At 44.0% G+C, this 17,602-nt stretch overlaps 1 protein-coding gene across 8 annotated transcripts in view; it reads left to right on the top strand.

Annotated features, from left to right (window-relative positions):
• Positions 1-6,350: 6,350 nt before the first annotated feature.
• Positions 6,351-17,602, top strand: part of LOC148012202 (RING/U-box superfamily protein) — a 60,989-nt gene continuing 49,737 nt past the window's right edge. For 3 of the 8 annotated variants that reach the window (XM_087669490.1, XM_087669489.1, XM_087669482.1), the window contains exons 1-2: positions 6,353-6,468; positions 7,758-8,782. The gene's annotated coding sequence lies outside the window, so the exon portion shown is untranslated. Of the gene's footprint in view, positions 6,497-7,757; positions 8,783-17,602 lie in introns of all 8 variants that reach the window. The other 5 variants (XM_087669486.1, XM_087669484.1, XM_087669483.1 and 2 more) reach the window with 5 other exon arrangements.

The following is a 17,602-nucleotide window of genomic DNA, read 5'->3' as shown; positions in this document are numbered from 1 at the left end:
CTAGCTTCATTCCTAGAAGCCATTATTTATGCACACACTAGGCTAGAGCCACTATAGAGACTATAGTGAAGATCGAAGAACAAGAGATTCCATGTATTGTATTGCTTGATCATGGGTCTAAAATAAATGTCATGACATGCAATTTATATGAGAACGGTGGTTGGCCAGTTAACATAGACCCTGGTTGGAGAATGCGAGCTCCTTTCCTTTTTGTTTAGGATTTAGCCATACTAATAACTCATCTCGGGATCTTTATGTTGCATGCCCAACTGTTTGGATAACTATTGGGAACATACAAGATAATTGACACTACTTTGTGTAGGATACTTGCAATTATCTGATTATATCAAGACAACCATACATTGTTGGGACGAGGATAAGGACTAAAGTGCCTGATGATGGATTAGCATATGCTCAATCATCCACGAAATAGGGATACTCTCAAAGATTAACTAGTGATGTCAAATGTCAAGGAATTTAAGGGTTTTTAGAAGGCGTTACTATAATGGGAGGCTATGTAGTGCTTCTTGGAGGACGTTCTTGCTTCTTGGTGAAGGGCAAAATGTTTTACTTCCAATTTCATGTATGGACAACAAATAGTTTGGGAAAATTCAGGAGAATTGAGACCATGTCCAGGGTCGAAAGGTTATATATACATAAAGCTGAAAAAGAGCTTAGAAAATATGCGGTTTTCCCTATAGATGACCGCATTTCAGGGTTATTTGATAGGTTATTTTTGTTAACACTATGGCTGAAATTACAATAGTCATTAATACGAAAAATATGGCTGAAAATTGTCTACAAGTATACACTTTTGATATGTATGAAGCTATAGAAGAATTTACTCAAAAGAAATGTAAATGGTAGCAAGATTGAGTTGTAGCACTTCTAGAAGTGAAGTACAAGACAATTGATAGAAAGGTTAAACCAATTGCTATGCCTTTACCTCCTAGTAGTGATAAGATGTTTGAGATAGTGTCAAAGTAGCTAAGTTCAGAGATCTAGGAGGAGTATTTGGGTTGAATGTATTATTTAATGGGTATTTACAATATGGTTTTTTGACCCAAGAGAAGGTTATGGAAGCATGTTACTCTAGTTGACTATTTAGGGCATATTTGGTATTTTAGAATATGGTGTTAATTGGAGATGTTCTAATGATGAGTGACACATCCAGGCTAAGCTTTTACACTTCAAAAATAGGACTACCAAGTTTAGGTGTCATATGAGTCAGTATGCCAGAGTTACAGGCTTTGGAAAGTCGATGTTTAACCGAGACTGTGCACATGAAAAGAGAGTTGTAAGCTATGCAAAATTCTTTTACTATAGAATCTGTTGGAATTTGATCCTAGTGTCGACATGAAAGTTGTAGATCAAAAGTGAACCACAATTTTGCATAGGGAAACTTGGCAATGCAAGTCATGAATCAAAAGTTCAATCAATTGTACCACTTAGGACACAACGGTCTCCTCAAAAGATGGGTATGGGAGTATGAAATTGAAGTTATGCTTTGGAAGAGGCACACAATGATATTGCTAGTGAAAACTTTGGTGCAATTGCTATGGCCAAAAAAGTGCTTCAACTTTGGTGGGCTACTCTATTCAATGATGCTAGTCGCTTTATCAAGCACTATGATGAGTACCAACATAATAAATTACCTATCCACAAGGATAAAATGGACATTACACCTGTTATTTTCCACCAATCTATTGAAAAGTGGAGCATAGATTTCATGGGACGAATTGGCCCATCCACTCAATACTCATAGAGTCAATACATTATCATAGCCATTGACTACATGAGTAAATGGATAAAAGAAAGGGCAACCTAAGCTTGTAAAAGATGATGAGAGCATTGAACTTACAATTGAATGATGAACGAGATCGAGAGTTTGACACAAACTAGAGGATGTATAAGTTTGGAGGGGGTGGATGTCGAGGGATTTTTGGGCTAAGCTTTGAAAGTAGATGATTATCACGTACCTTGTAGAGTTCTACACATTGCCTCCAACTCATGAGGAGACATGCTTATGGGAGATTTTCTCAATGTATTGACTCAGTTTGTACATAGTCTTCAGTATTTGAGAGTCATCTATGAGGTTAAGCTAGGAGGAAGACTTAGTAAATCAAGGTTGCACGGGACATCATGTATGGTTTTGGTTTGGGTGGGGGGGGGGGCAACTTAGAGAACCTTCTCAAAAGGGGAAAAGTGAAGTAAAGGAGAGTCTTTTATGGAAAAAAAAAGGCGGAAATATAGGGGAAAATAGGCTAGATGAAGGTAACATCAATCATGAATTGAAGAGGGAGGGAGAAGGCATGTAAACTAAAGAAAATCAAAGGGAAAGGTAGCAAGGAGGAACGAGTCTTGTGTCTTGGCTTGACAAAGGGGAGTTCTTTGACTTCTTCTTGCAATCCAAAATAGGTGTTTACATGCAAGAGAATAGGAAAGCTTACTACTACATAGAGTTTTTGACCTCTAACAATGATTCCAGGGTTGTCTCTTGGGTGGATATCACTCCCTATCATTGGGGAATGCTTTGTTCTTGTCTAGGACCAAGTTTTAGGAGTAATTGGAGTAGCATACAAGTCATTATTTACTATTATAATAAAGAGAAAATTCAGGGATGAAGTGTTATTTTGGTGCCTATACATGGATTTGATAAGATTCAATACTTCCCTATTGCTTGGTATGGTGCTTGAATGGGTAGGAGCTACCTCATTCCACATAGATACATGAATCAAACATGAATTTTGAAGGCCATGTGAATTCTTAGAGCTAATTTACATCGGGTATTTGATCTATACTAGGGTATTTTCTAAGCTATTGACTCAAAGGGTTTGGGCAATTGTCCCACCATAAGGGTTTGTACTATTATTTGTAGTGCATGCATTTATCTTGACTGTTGTACAAGATATCAATCAAAATGCTCTAATTTGGCTTCAATTGGCATGTTTGGGATCTATTAATTTAGAAATTGTCTTTCTTTATTTGTTATTGCTCCCTACTCTCTACATATTTTTTGTCCTCAACCCTTGTGGTTAGGCCTTCAACCCTACATGGTTCAATAATGTGTGTGTATCTGCCACCCCTATCTCTCTACCCTTTCCCTTTATCACTCTCCCCCCCCCCTCGACGCCAAATTTAAAAAAAAAACCTCATCTATGTTTGTCTCTTTAGCTCCTCTCTTTCTATCCTTCCCCCCTCTCATTGTGTCTATTCTTCTCCTCCCCATCTCTCAATTGCTCTATCACTCTTGCACATATGCACGCACACTCTCACTCACTCTCTCTCACACTCTCTCTATTGACACTCACTCACTTGCTCTCTCACACACACACACACGCACACACACACACACACGCACACACACGCACACACACACACACACACACACACACACACACACACACACACACACACACACACACACACACACACACACACACACACACACACACACACACACATCTCTCTCTCTCTCTCTCTCTCTCTCTCTCTCTCTCTCTCACTCACTCTCTCTCTCTCACACACACACACACACTCTCTCTCTCCCTCCCTCCCTCCCTCTCTCTCTCTCCCTCTCTCTCTCTCTCTCTCTCTCTCTCTCTCTCTCTCTCTCTCTCTCTCTCCAAATACTTGTGCACTTAGACTCTAGATCATTAGAAAGTTTTGATAACACTTTGTGAGTGTAAGGTTTGACAATTTAGGCCTCAAAATAAAATCAAAATGCCTTAAAAGCCCCAAAATTGACATTAATATGGGGGAATATTTTTTCAATTGTTGACTTGTGCACCATGTCATCGAGGTCTTTTTTATGGTTAATAACATGGTGGTTGTGACTCTCATGAATGTTATTATTATTACTAAATAAGTGAGTACATGAAACCCCTCACCTGTCCTATGGGTCAAGGGCTCCACATTATCAACCATTAGAAATTTGGTGATATGGATCCCAAATTGTTGGGGCCCAGATCACTAGCTTATAAAAAGTTCTCTCATGTTTAGAGTAAATATTAGGGCATTTGGCCCTTTTGAGTTCACTTTTTAGCTACATTGCCTCTTATTAGCTACCAACTCTTGACTACACATGGAAGATGTCCTCCAGATGTCTTGAATAAGAGGTAACAAATTCATTATCCTATATACTAAACTTGAAAGGGGTAGGAATCATTTAAAGTTTCACCTAACACACACCAATATGCATGACATCACTAGTATAAGGACATGGTTAGAATCTAGGATGTCCCTAAGGACATCATACTTGATATTAGAGAAAAACCATTCACTAGGCCACCACTTAGAACTAGTCAATCTAACTCCCTACCATATGTCATTAAGGTGGTTATTATGCCATGTAATGGTCCTAATGCCCTACCCCACTGGACTAATCACATCCACTGACAAGCTTTATGTGTAGTAATGGCCTTTAAGACTTTTCTATCTCAATTCCATGCAATCTCCCAAAGGAACAAAGAATCATCCTCTAGTCCCCACAAAGGACTATTCCTTGTGGTCCACTTTGCTAGCAATCCAATCATGATAGGCCAATTGAATTGCTTCCTTGTGGTCCACTTTGCTAGTAATCTAACTACAGTGGGCTGATTGGAGTTAGGCGTGTAGACTCAGAATACTAACATCTCTTCATTCCTAGTCAAACCTATTACCAACAAATCTCTACTATCATCGATGCACAAAATAATAGGAGTGCAAGATGTTTTAGTTTTGGGATCAAGGTTCCCCATTTTCCTCAAAAGTTAACATTTATGAATACTTTGTGATCTAAATCATTAAAGTTGATGTTTACTTTTGTAGCTTGTTTGGTTTTATATGAAACAACACATTTGTGTTTATTTTTCATCGCATGTCCCCCACATGCATTTTGCCTCCTCTCTAGATAGAGGCTGCACATGTTCCAAAAACTAATGATCATGGCCTTTCCTAATGCTATATCCATTAAAATGTGAAAATTAGGTCTTGGTAACCACATCTCCCAAAGCACATAAATGTTGGGTGAAGTTGTGTGCCATTTCTAGCAAGTTTCTTGACTAAGGTGCATTGTTCTTTGTTCCCTCCATCCCCTCTAGAGTCCTATTTTTGGTTGCACTAGAATTAATAGTAAGATTTGACATTCTTCTTATTAGTGGGAGGCTCTTACCTTTGCTTTTGAGATCAAAAGACCTCTCCTCGCTTTTGGGGCCTTGCTCTTAGTCTAAGCTTACTTAGCCAGGCTCTTAGGCTTATCTCGGGAAGGAGGCTAGCTCTCCTTGGATCTCCCCAAATTTTTATCATTGTTGACCTGCATCTTAGTGTCTTGCTATGTTGTTTGCTTTAAATCAGCTACATCAAAATGGTTGGATTCATCGAATAAGCATCCAAAAAGGGCGAGAATTGGACTTCACATATGATCAAACTCTCTTTTATCTTGTAGTTGCAAAACCTCTATGGGCTCAGCTTTATGGTCCTAAAGGATACATGCTTTTGTTTGTCCCTTGGGGTTGGAGGAGAGGGGTGGCACATACAGAACCTTGCAAGTGCAATAGCACCACTTTGAACATCAAATACATAAATAATGTGCAAGTTTGGAAATGAGACCCATGTATAGGTCATTCCATGAGAAGGACATCCTTAGGCGAAAATCTTGAAGACCGAGGTAAACAATAAACTAGGTTTCCTCTCAATCCCACAGAGCAAGATAACACCCAATCCTTTCTTTGGTGATCTCACAAGAATCTAGTAAAAGCCATTGTCAACAAACTTGCGATACACCAAAGAACAATGGGCCTAGTAAGTGTTGAGAAACCACCTTGGACTTTTCATTGGACAGTACCCTACCCATGAAATCTAACAAAAAACTAGAAATTGCAAAATTGTAGTACCTAACGTCGATAGCCTCCTTTGGTAAGGAGACATAAGCTTTGTGAACTTGCTTTTGGGTGCCAAGGAGCTTTCGCTGCTTGGCTTCATTGATCTTCTTCACAACAGCAAGCAAAGCCTTGGGCATAGCTTGGAAATCCACAGCTTTTCCCTTTTACATGAGCTGCATAGCTCTTTACCTCCATGTTCCTGCCGTCATTGGACATGGGCACTTTGGGGATAGTACAAGGTGCCTATTTTGCTCAGCATGTAGGACATGTCTTGATAGAGGGCTTTCCCATCACGTGCCTTTGCTTTGCCTTAAGGCACTCAAACACACATCTACTCACTTCTAAGAGAAACGACTCTCTACTCCTCAAATTTCCTGGCAATACTATAGACATGGATATGGATAGAGAAAGATGTATATACATGCTAGGTATGAACTAAATATAGGTTGTTAAGATAAACCCGTTTATATAGGGGGCATGGTGGCGGGAGGCCGAGGAGCGGGGGCGGGGAAGGGGGCCGGGGGGAGCAGAAACCTATATAGGCCTGGAAACTTTGAAAGGGCGTTGGTCTGGAAACAAGAAGGGGAGAAGCCGAGAAGCCATCCGGGTTGGTGCATCTCTTAACTGTCTCAAACGTAAGCTTATGTCGATCTGTTTGTTTTTATGCTCCGTTCTCACTTGACCAGTTGAGTTTACTGCGTTTTCTCAGACTTAGATATTCAAAGAATCAGCAGTGGTAAGATGGATGTAATTCCCTTTCCCCCATATTCTAGCATCGATCAATGGTTAAAGGACTTCTGAGCATGGCAATTAGGGTTAAACAGAGTCTTTCCATAGGTTTCCCTCCGATCGCAGAGGGAGATGAGCTGAGAGTACTGAGTCTGTGCAGTGTTTTTGAGGTCTTGAATCTCTACAAGGCACCCTAGAACTTTTAGAAGCAGACACCCTACTGCTTGTTAGACTACTAGCAAAGCCAAAATGCTTGCAGCATGACGGATTGGTTGTCAAAAACCACATGTGAGCTGACCTAGAGTGTTAGCTAGCTACAACAGCCTTTCAATAGCCTTTGTGTCTGGGTGGTTGCCAGTTTTGGGGCCCTCTAGTGCATAAGGAGGTAGCATCGTAGCGTAGATTAAGTTATTATTATGGCTAGGAGAATTTCTCCACACTGCATGAGGAGGTATCATCATAGCGTAGATTAAGTTATTAGTGTCGCTAAGAGAACCTAGAAAGCTTTGTATTGCTTAAATTTTCTTCCTGAAGCCAATTATTTGACAAATCATTGTGTGTAATAGATTTCTTGATGCATTGGGTCTTCTTAGAACCTTGGTCTTTCATTTTATATCGGAGTCTAATTGGGAGCTCTTTCTATATTTCCTTGAGTGACTGATTCTCAATATAGGATGAAAATGCTATTTTGTAATTGCACTTGGAACAAAAGTAAGCAATGTCATTTTATGCACGAGTATAAAATTTATTATTGGCCTGCATATAGGCAAGGCCATTGTGTTTAATCTCTTTTGTAAATGCAATGTTACTTTTTGGAAAGAATGAAAGGAGAACATTTTCAAATTCTTGTTGGTTGAACGTTTGAAACATTCACTATAGAGTAGCGATGATCTTATGCTCTTGTCATCTTCAAGCTTTTTTGGCTTGCCTCTAGTGTGTAAAGAAACAATAGGGTATTGAGGGAGGAACGGAGAGTGTGTTAACATTATTCATGATTCATTATTCAGAAACATAGAGGTTGAACGGAACAATGAATCATGAATAATGTTAATACAATGGAGGAGAGCCTTAAGCTTGTGTGTCTTTGGGACTTGTATTGAGTTGAGCAGAGTTGAGTTGATGACACAAATTAGATCTTGAAAATGACTAACTGTCCTGAGTGATCAGGTGGCAATACCTTTGGACAAGGATAAGCTGTGGAGGGATTGAAACACAATCCTTTAGGCAAGGGGATTTCGGAGAAGACGTAGATGAAGGACAATAGTAGGAGCTGTGAGTGACGAAGTGATGATGTAATCTCTCTGGAATGTTGGCTGCTGTCAAGACAACTGCAAGGCAGCCAACTGGAGGAGAAAAAGCAAAAGTGTTGATGAAGGTCTCTATGAATGAGTGACTGCAACCGAGTGACTGCTGGGCAGCCTTCAAGAGAGGAAAACACAAATATGTCTGCTGATAAAGGGTTGACTGCAGCAAAATGCAGGGGTTGAGAATGATGGTGACAGCTCCCAAACATGAATGAGTGATGGGCAGCCAAGATAGGCAGCAAACATGGAGGACATTTGTTGGGTCAGAAAACATATGTGAGCAGCAGACTTTGACTGGGTGGCAGGCTTGGCAGAAGCCAATTGACACGGGTGGCAACCAATTGACATGGGCAAACCTCTGGCTGATGAGGCAGCACCTCTACACAGATTCAGGTGTGGGCAGCAGCAGCAGCTCTAGTAGGCAGCATCCATCAGGTGTTGGAGGAAGAAGAGGAACGATTGTCAAAGAAGAGGGAGACTAATTGGATGCAGCAAATGATTGAGATTATAAGAATGCCCACAACATGTGCTATTAATATGGGATTTTGAAGCATGTGTCTAACCATGTCAAGTAATGTTAGAGTAGCAGGTGCAGCAGGTACAGCAGGCGACAGGTGCAGCAAGAGTGCCACGTGGCAGTGGATGTGTCAGGCTCTAGCAGTTTTCAGGTTGGACAGACTGGTTGGTCAGATTGCTGAGTAGTTGGCTGCATTTAATGCAGCTGACCTAGTATTTTTTGGCATTTTTTGTTGGCCTATTTATTGGCCCTAGTTTTTGCAGTCCTCCGCGGTTGTGCTCCCAGTTTTCAGGTTGCAAACTGTCCTCGGGGTTTACAGAGACTTTGATCTTCAAGCTGGAGACATATGCAGGCATTCTCTCTGCACCCGTGTATATTTCTGCATCCTTATACAACATTCTTCATTGCAGATTTTCTGCGTTTCATTGTCTCTTTCTCGCTCTCTCAACTCTCTCTCTCTCCTTTCTCTGTTTACTCTTTGTGTTGGTCATTTGCTTTCACATTGCTTCACTCTGACATGATATCAAAGCATTGAAGGACTGACCTGTGAAGAAAACTGCTAGGGTTTGCACTGAATGAGGATACACAAAATGTATGACCACAATAGAAACACAAAGAGACAAACACAGACACAGAGGGAAAAACTCAAACCCTAATGCAAAACTCAAAACTCAAACACAAAAACTCAAACATAAACAGAAGAAGGGAGGGAGAGAACACAACTCTGAAGTGAATGAATGCTGTAAATGAATGTAAGAGTGTACAGTGTGCTCAAGGGCAGAGCAATGTTGGACGTCCATCGGAGATGGGTCCCGAGTCTGTGACCACCAGTTGGAGTGTAGGAGTGTTGAATAGTTAATGGCAGTAGGCTGGTCACCAAAACGCAGCAGTTTGGAGGCTGGAAACTGGTAAACACAGCAGCGTATGACCGATCGGAAGCTGGAAACTGTGCACAGGTGCGGTAAACAGCAGGGCGATAGCTGGAGAAGGTGTGTCGGAGAGTGTCAAGACCTACAATGCTGTAAACCTAGGCTGGATGGCCTTGGCGATGATGGACGACAGGCTGAACAGCAGTCTGGGACAGCTTGGAGCAGTCATTAGCAGTTGAGAGTTAAAGCCTACAGCAATGGACAGGCTGAGGATAATGTGGTTGCAATCGATGATGGTTGGACAGCAGATGGAGGCGGGCTGTGGGCTGGAAACTGGGTGCCAATAGTAGTAGAGGGTGTGTGGACTGGTGTAACCTGCAAACAAGGATGATGGCTGAATGATGGGTAGCTTGTCTATTTATAGATGTGGATTGGAGCAGTCATTAGCAGTTGAGAGTTGTCGCCTATAGCAATGGACAGGTTGAGGATAATGTGGTTGCAATCGATGATGGTTGGACAACAGATGGAGGCGGGCTGTGGGCTGGAAACTGGGTGCCAACAGTAGTAGAGGATGTGTGGACTGGTGTAACCTGCAAACAAGGATGATGGCTGAATGATGGGTAGCTTGTCTATTTATAGATGTGGATTGGAGCCTCCCAAATTAGGGTTTCCACTGAACTCTCTCGAACCGCTCCCCGTTTTAGGGTTTTTACTCTAAAAGAGTATTTTTTTAGTGTGTTTTGGGGCTGTTTAAGAGGCTAATCAACATGTAATGAATATTTTAGCTCAACATGACCTAGGTTGGACCCATCTGAAGAGCAGTTTTCAGCACGACACAAGGCTTCGTTTTCAGTGTTCTAGGGCAAGCAGCAGGGACTGTGTATTAGAACAGGGTTGAGACGAACATGGGTGTGCAAGAAAAGAGAAGTTTTGCTGAAGATGTTGCTGTTTTTTTGCTGTTAGAGAAGAAAGAGGGCTGCATTTTGGGCCTTCAAGTGCAGATTTTACATTTTCATTGCCTTTGGCAGGTGAAGGAGTGGGACGAGCGGTCAAGAGCCCTAACAGACTGTATTTTCATTAGAGAGGGTTGCTTTTTGTGTTTTGTGCAAGCATTACAGATGAAGATGTCTTTTTGTTGGGAATAAAGGTCCTCGCACCCTTTAAATGTGCTCGGATGTGAATATACCCTTAGCACTTATACTTTCATATATATATATATATATCTCTAAAAACCTAAAGTGGTACACTCGTCATTGTATCCAAAGAATCATACTCACTCTCACTCTCTGTCTCTCTTTGCTGCTAACAGCCACTAATTGTCTCGATCCTTGCGCTCCCAGTCACTACAAATTGGTATTAGAGCTTTGGCCAAGGCGTTCGTGCTCCTCCAAGTCCGTGCGAGACATCTCTAGTGTTTTTCTCGCACGAAATCATTAGGTCGTCATTGATCTCAGGCACATGTGTTGCATTGTCAGTCGACAATCTAGAAACCTAGACAGGTCGATTCTTAACCAGGCGACAGCAGGTGTTGACCTGGCAGGCAGTGGGCAGGAGCAAGCGTGACGGGTAGCAGTGGGCAGCAGCTGCAAACAATTGGACTTCGTGACGGGCAGCAATAGATGTGACATGCAGTAGTGAGCAGGCTCTAGATGGCGCATGTGGCCAGACGCGACACGCCACCTACCAACTAGGCACACAACGGACGGGACCAGCGAGGCTCACGAGTGCCAAGTGGCGAGTTAATGGACCCGTCATCCATTTTTTTTCTCTTCAAAACTTTCTTGAAATTTCTCTTCCCCTACTGAGGGTTCACGCGTGGAGGCACAACTTCTAATTTTCGCGCAATCTAAGCCCAGAAATTTGGGGCTTCTCCAGACTGAGTACTGTTCATGCAAAATTGAGGCATCCTGTCAGAAATTGCAGACATTGTGTGCATTTCAATTGGGGATTTCGCCAAAATTATTGAAATTTTGCTCATCTGAGTGAAATTTCTCAACATTGGACCCATAAATTTTGGGGCTCTTACCGTATTGGTGAAATTCTGTTCAGCTGAGTCAAATTGGTTGACATTGGTGCACATTTGGACTCGAGAAATTTGGGACTTTTGTAAAATTTTGTGAAATTTTGCTAATTTTACCGGTTTTATGCTTTTAGGAATATGTATTAATGCAATTTGAATACCTAGCACCTGGAAAAATTTTGGGGTTTTGCTGAAATCGCTCTATTTTGGAAATAGGCAGAGACAGTTCAGATGTATGGTTAATGCTTTGAGCACAAAAACTTTTGGGGCTTTTGACCATGTGTGTCAAATTGTATGCCCGTGGGTACATGTACAACAGAAATTGCAGCTAACATTTGGGACTTCTCATGTAATGTGATGCATTTACCCTTGGAACAGCTGTAATCAGTTGTGGAATGCTGTAGCACATGGTTTGGTGCTTCTGAAAATTTGCTTACAGATCTGAAATTTCTGCTTCTATGTGGTCATTTATTGCTGGTTGGTACTTGTTTGTACCTTGGTCACTTGTGTGACAATTTGGACCTGCATTTGCTGAATTTTTTGTCACATTTGGGTTGAAAATCATGGCTGGCAGCAGTGACTATACATAGTCCCTTGATTTGTGTTTGGACAATTGTGATCACTTGGTATCACATTCTCTGCTGATATCATCATCACTAGAGATTGGCGGACCTTGCGTTTGACCATTTTTGCCCCTTCCTTCATCAAGCGATAGTGCATTTGCTCTAGGCATCATCTAGCATTTGCATTTGATATCTGGGAGGTCATCTTCATCAGCCAACATTGCCCCTAGTGTCTCTATCTTTCGTTTAGCATTTGTTTGGCTCCCTTAGCATGTCATGACCTCTACCTCCAGTTAGCATCAGCATTAGAGGCCACTCAACCTTGGGTTTGATAGCTTGGGTCTATCACCAGCCATCATCTCTGTGTTGCGGATTTAGAGGCAGTATGCCTGTTTTCTTGATACATCTTTCCCTTGTCATCAACCTCCTCGAGTGGATGGATAAGCTTGTTCTATTTTATGATATGTTGGGTGTACCATCCCTACTTCCGTCTTCTTGGTTATTGTTACTTAATTAGCTGCCATTCATAAAATCAACTTTGTATGTATACTTAGGGCACGTAAGGGTGCAGTCACATATACAACTAAATAATTTACGTGTACTATACACGGAGGTGAAAAAGGGCCTGTATCCCAATGACCTCCCACTTAAAGGTCCAAAGTGAACCTCTAATCAACTCCCACTAGGCGTATGCAATGCTCATGTTGAGCCTCGCTTAGACTTCTAGTGAGAACATGTGCAGGGTTGTCCTGTGTTTTAATCTTGGTCAACGTGATTAGACCATCTTCCAGAATCTGTTTGATAAAGTGATATCGCACATCTATATGCTTTGTGTGTGCATAATACATGGCATTCTTAGCCAGATACACATCACTCTGGCTATCACATCCCAATACTGCAGTACCCATAGACATGGCGAGATCCTTTGCAAGTTTGCTCAGCCATATAGCTTCCTTAGAAGCTTTAGTAGCTGATATGTATTCAGCTTTAGTAGTCAGTGCTACGATGTTTTGTAGCTTAGAACACCAAGAATTGGCCCCACCGGCAACTATAAAGACATACCCGCTAGTGGACTTATGAGTGTCCAAGTCACTTGCCCTGTCTGCATCACAATAACCCTACAAACTAAGTGCACCTGGCCCATAGCAAATGCACTTTCTTTGTGTACCCTTTAAGTAACGAAGAATACTCTTGACAACTTCCCAATGTTGTTTGCCAGGATTTGACATAAACTTGTTGACAACTCCCATTGCATGAGCAATGTCTAGACGAGTAGCAAACATAGCATACATAAGAGAGACACAAGTAGATGCATAAGGGACTCCCTTCATAGCATTGGCTTCCACGTCATCTTTTGGGCTGTTGGTTTTACTAAGCTTAAGATATGGAGGTAAGGGCACCCCAAAAGGCTTATCTTCAGCCATGTTAAATCTGTCTAGTACCTTTTCAATGTACTTTTCTTGAGATAAGAGCAACAATTTTTGCGTTCTATACTTGCGAATCCTCATGCCCAAAATATGCTATGCATTCCCGAAACCTTTCATGGAGAAGGCTGATTTCAGCTGATCTTTGAGAGCATCCAAGCTAGTCTTTCCTTTCATGACTAGCAACATATCATTCCTTTCATGACTAGCAACATATCATCCATATACAATACAAGTATGTGTTAGCCTGCTCTTTATCATTCTCAGTCTGTCATCTCCTGGTTGTGAGCTCCTGTCAGAGTCTGACAGGAGACAGAGAAGCTCTGTCAGTTCGTTTAGTGGCTGCCCTGGTCAGTCTGCAGCCTGTGGGCGTCATACAGCCCAAACTGGGCTGTTATTCTGCAGTCAGCCCATTTTCTGGGCAGGTTGGCCAGATCTGGCCAAAGTCGGCCAGATCTGGCTGGTCGGCCAAATCTGGCCAGGTCGGCCAGATTTGGCAGGTCGGCCAGTTTTCTGGCCTGGGGGCTATATATAGCAGCCCCCCCAATCATTCCAGCATTGTACTCTGCAGGTTCAGCACTACCTCCGTCATCTCCGTCTCCGGCATTGGTGCTGCCCTCTCCTCTGTTTTCGTGTTCTTCTTCTGTTGCGCACTCTCACATGGTATCATCGCCTGATTGAGAGCACGGAGGACATACCCTCAGGAGTGAGATACCTTACTGCTGCTGCCATCTGATCAACAACTGCCAGGCGACTTCTTCAGGAGGCCTTTCAGCCTGCGTTTTGCTGCCCACGCTGCCTGTAGAGGCTGCCACGTCATCCAGCGACGCAGAAACCCTGCGTTTACCACCAGGCTGTCCCTCCTTCTGCTGGGCGACCTCCCTACAGGCTGTGTTTTGCTGTCCTGCTGGTCGCTTTCACTCCAGGCGGCACATTTCCTGCTGGCGACTTCTTTCCGGGCTGTTTCCTGGTGCTGGTGGTCTCTTTCCTGGTGATCGACATCAGTTATCTTTGCGTTTTGCAGATCCAGGTGTTTGTAGGCACTCTCTGCTTGCGTCTTGGTGGTTGGTGACCACATTGCTGGTCATATTTCGACATCGGCACAACTTTCTTTGGTATTTTGCAGATTGGAAGATGTCTTACCAGTTTTCAGGCTTTGATGACTCAGAGGATGAACTTCTTTCTCATCATTCCTCTGAGCGGAGGCGGGATTATCATGAGGTTCGACGTCGGGAAGAACCTCCTCGCACTCGTCCTTCTTCAGTCCATGCATCTCAGAGGGTTCCATCTACCGCGAAGGTTTCTTCCGTGAAGAGTGCTTCAGATGTGCGGATGCCTTCCTTGATTCCCTCTATTCAGGTGTCGATTCTCCCTTCCTTTCCGAAGGAAGATAAGTTGGATGGTTCCAACTACTCCCTCTGGTCATGCAAGGTGGCCTGCATTCTCGATACATTTGACCTTTGGGAGCTTGTTTCTTCACCCATCGACCGTCCCCCCGTGGATTCGTCCGATGGCACCTCTATGGACCGTGCAGCCTTATGGGATAGGCTCAACTCTCGAGCCCGTTCCTTTCTTTTTATGAGTCTCCATGATTCCGTTCTTGTACATGTTCACAGGTTACAGACCGCGGCGGAAGTGTGGAAGAAGCTTGCGTCTTTGTATCAGCACAAGACATTTGCCCACAAGATTTCCTTGGAGAAGAAGTTGCGGATGCTTAGTCTTGATGATTCTCCTTCCATGAAGGAGCACATCACGAAGATGGAGGATATGCGAGGCGAGTTAGCCTCTCTTGGTCGTCTGATATCGTCTGAGGATATGGCGATGATTCTGTTGACTCAGCTGCCATCACCCCGTTATGATGTCTTCTATACCAGCCTCATCACCTCGAGGACCCGTGAGACACTCCTATGGGAGGAGCTTTCTCCGCTTGTCTTGGAGCATGACGAGCGACTCAAAGAGGTGGGAGCCAGTGGCTCCATCAAGGCATTTACGGCCGGCACAGGTGGCGGCAAGAAGAAGAAACAAAAGAAGGAGAAGGCCAAGGACAAGGAGGAGGAGGACAAGAAGGATGCGAAGGAGAAGAAGCCCAAGTGTCCCCATTGTGGGAAGGGCACTCATCCCGAGGAGAAGTGTTGGCAGAAGTATCTCCATTTGAAGCCTAAGGAGAAGGACTCGAAGGCGGCCCCAGCCACAACAGAATTTGCGTTTGTGCATGTCTTTGTTGAGGAGGATACAGCCCTAGCTTCTACCACATAGGAGAGGCCTTGGCTCGTCGACAGTGGAGCATCTTCACATATGACCTTCCGTCAGGATTGGCTTCAGGATCTTCGTTCCAGAGGGGGTACCGTCACCATTGGTGACAATTCTACAGTCTCTGTTCGAGGCGTGGGGACCTTACCTATGTTTTTTGATAGGCGGTCTTCCTCCGCCCAAGTTCTCTATGTCCTTGATTTGGGTTTTAACCTATTATCTGTGCATGGCCTTACTCAGCTAGGTACCCGAGTTATTTTTACACAGGATGCAGTCACAGTGGAGGATGCTTCTACAGGTGATGCTCTTTGGATAGGTACACAGGAGGGTGGGCTTTATACGCTCACAGCCTTGGCTGCGCGGACTTTCCATGAGCTTGGGCTGCTTTGGCATGCTCGGTATGGTCATCTGAACCTCGATTCTCTTCGGCGGGCTTCTAGGAGGAAGATGGTGGAGGGACTTCCTGATTTCCCTCCTTTTCACACTTTGTGCCCTAGCTGCTTGAGGGGCAAGTAGCACAGGCAGCCACACTCTCATGTTGCTTTTAGGAGGGCTACTTCTCCGCTTGAGTTGGTTCACACCGACCTTTGCGGACCTATGGGCACGGCCTCCCTTGGGAAGGCCAGGTATTTGATGCTGATTGTGGACAACTTTAGTCGTTATGTATGGCCTTATTTCTTGGAGTACAAGAGCGAAGCGTACTCCCGTTTCTGTGAGTGGCAGGTGTTTGTGGAGACCCAAACAACTTCCAAGGTTCGTGGCGTTCGAGTTGATCACGGTGGTGAGTTCACTTCTCACCTTTTCTCTCAGTTTTGCAGGGATCATGGTATTCGGGTGGAGTATTCCCATCTGAACACACCATCAGAGAATGGTGTGGTGGAGCGTGCGAATCGGACCATGGTCGAGATGGCCTGATCTATGCTGGAGCATAGGAGTCTTCCTCATTTTCTTTGGGGTGAGGCGGTGGCTACAGGGGTGCATATTCGCAACCGCTCTCCGACTTCGGCTTTACAGGACATGACTCCTTATGAGGCTTTCTTTGGGAAGAAGCCTTCCGTGTCCCATTTTCGCATCTTTGGGTGCAACGCTTTTGTCCATGTGGACAAGAAGAAGAGGAAGACGAAGTTCGACTCTAAGTTGAGAAAGTTTATCTTCGTGGGTTATAGTACGACTACGAAGGGATATCGGCTCTACGACCCGACGACGCGGAAGGTTGAGGTGAGCAGGGATGTGATCTTTGATGAGGCTTCGGCCTCTGAGGATCTGATTGATGGTTCCATTACAGATGCTTCTTCGTCATCGACGGACGCCCCCCCCCCCCCCCCCCCCCCCTTCACTTCCTTCCAGGATACCCCTTAGCACCCCCCCTATTCCTCCTCCTTCGGCTTCCCTTTCTCCTTTGGTGGATGTGACTCCGTCTTCTACGAGCTCTTCCACCTCCACTTTGGGATCTTCACGGGATACACAGCCTTCTTTTGATGCGGAGGAACTACCTTCCCTCGGTGAGGGGGAGTCCCTCTCCGATTTGGGTGCTTTACAGGTTCCGGAGACCCCCCGGTCTCTCTCACAGCAGCAGGAGTCTTTCAGGATTCCTTTATGGTATTGCCGGCTCATGCAGGATTCAGGTGTTACTCACTTTCCTGCTTCTTCTACAGGTCCACGTCGATGAGCACGTTTACAGGCCCAGTGGGATAGTTCACTATGTGTGAACTATGCTCTCATGTCACAGATTCTTCAGGATTCCGAGCCTTCCACTGTGGAGGAGGCTCTTGCACAGGATATTTGGAGACAGGCTATGCAGGCCGAGCTCGATTCCATCGAGCGAAACCATACGTGGGAGCTTGTTCCGCGTCCCGCGAAACGGAAGGTGATAGGTGTAAAATGGGTCTTTAAGACCAAGTATCTTGCCGATGGCTCCTTGGACAAGCATAAGGCTAGGCTTGTTGCCAAGGGTTTTGCACAGCGTGCAGGCTTGGACTACTTCGAGACTTTTGCTCCTACAGCCAGGATGTCCACCATTCGAGTTCTTTTGGCTCTTGCTGCTTACCACCGTTGGCCTGTTTAT

Source organism: Lygodium microphyllum, chromosome 27 (assembly GCF_053477565.2).
Source record: "Lygodium microphyllum isolate KBCC chromosome 27, Lygodium_microphyllum_v1.1.10, whole genome shotgun sequence".
Taxonomy (NCBI): domain Eukaryota; kingdom Viridiplantae; phylum Streptophyta; class Polypodiopsida; order Schizaeales; family Lygodiaceae; genus Lygodium; species Lygodium microphyllum.
Note: the sequence above shows the minus strand (reverse complement) of the source record. Positions and strands in the feature narration are given on the sequence as shown.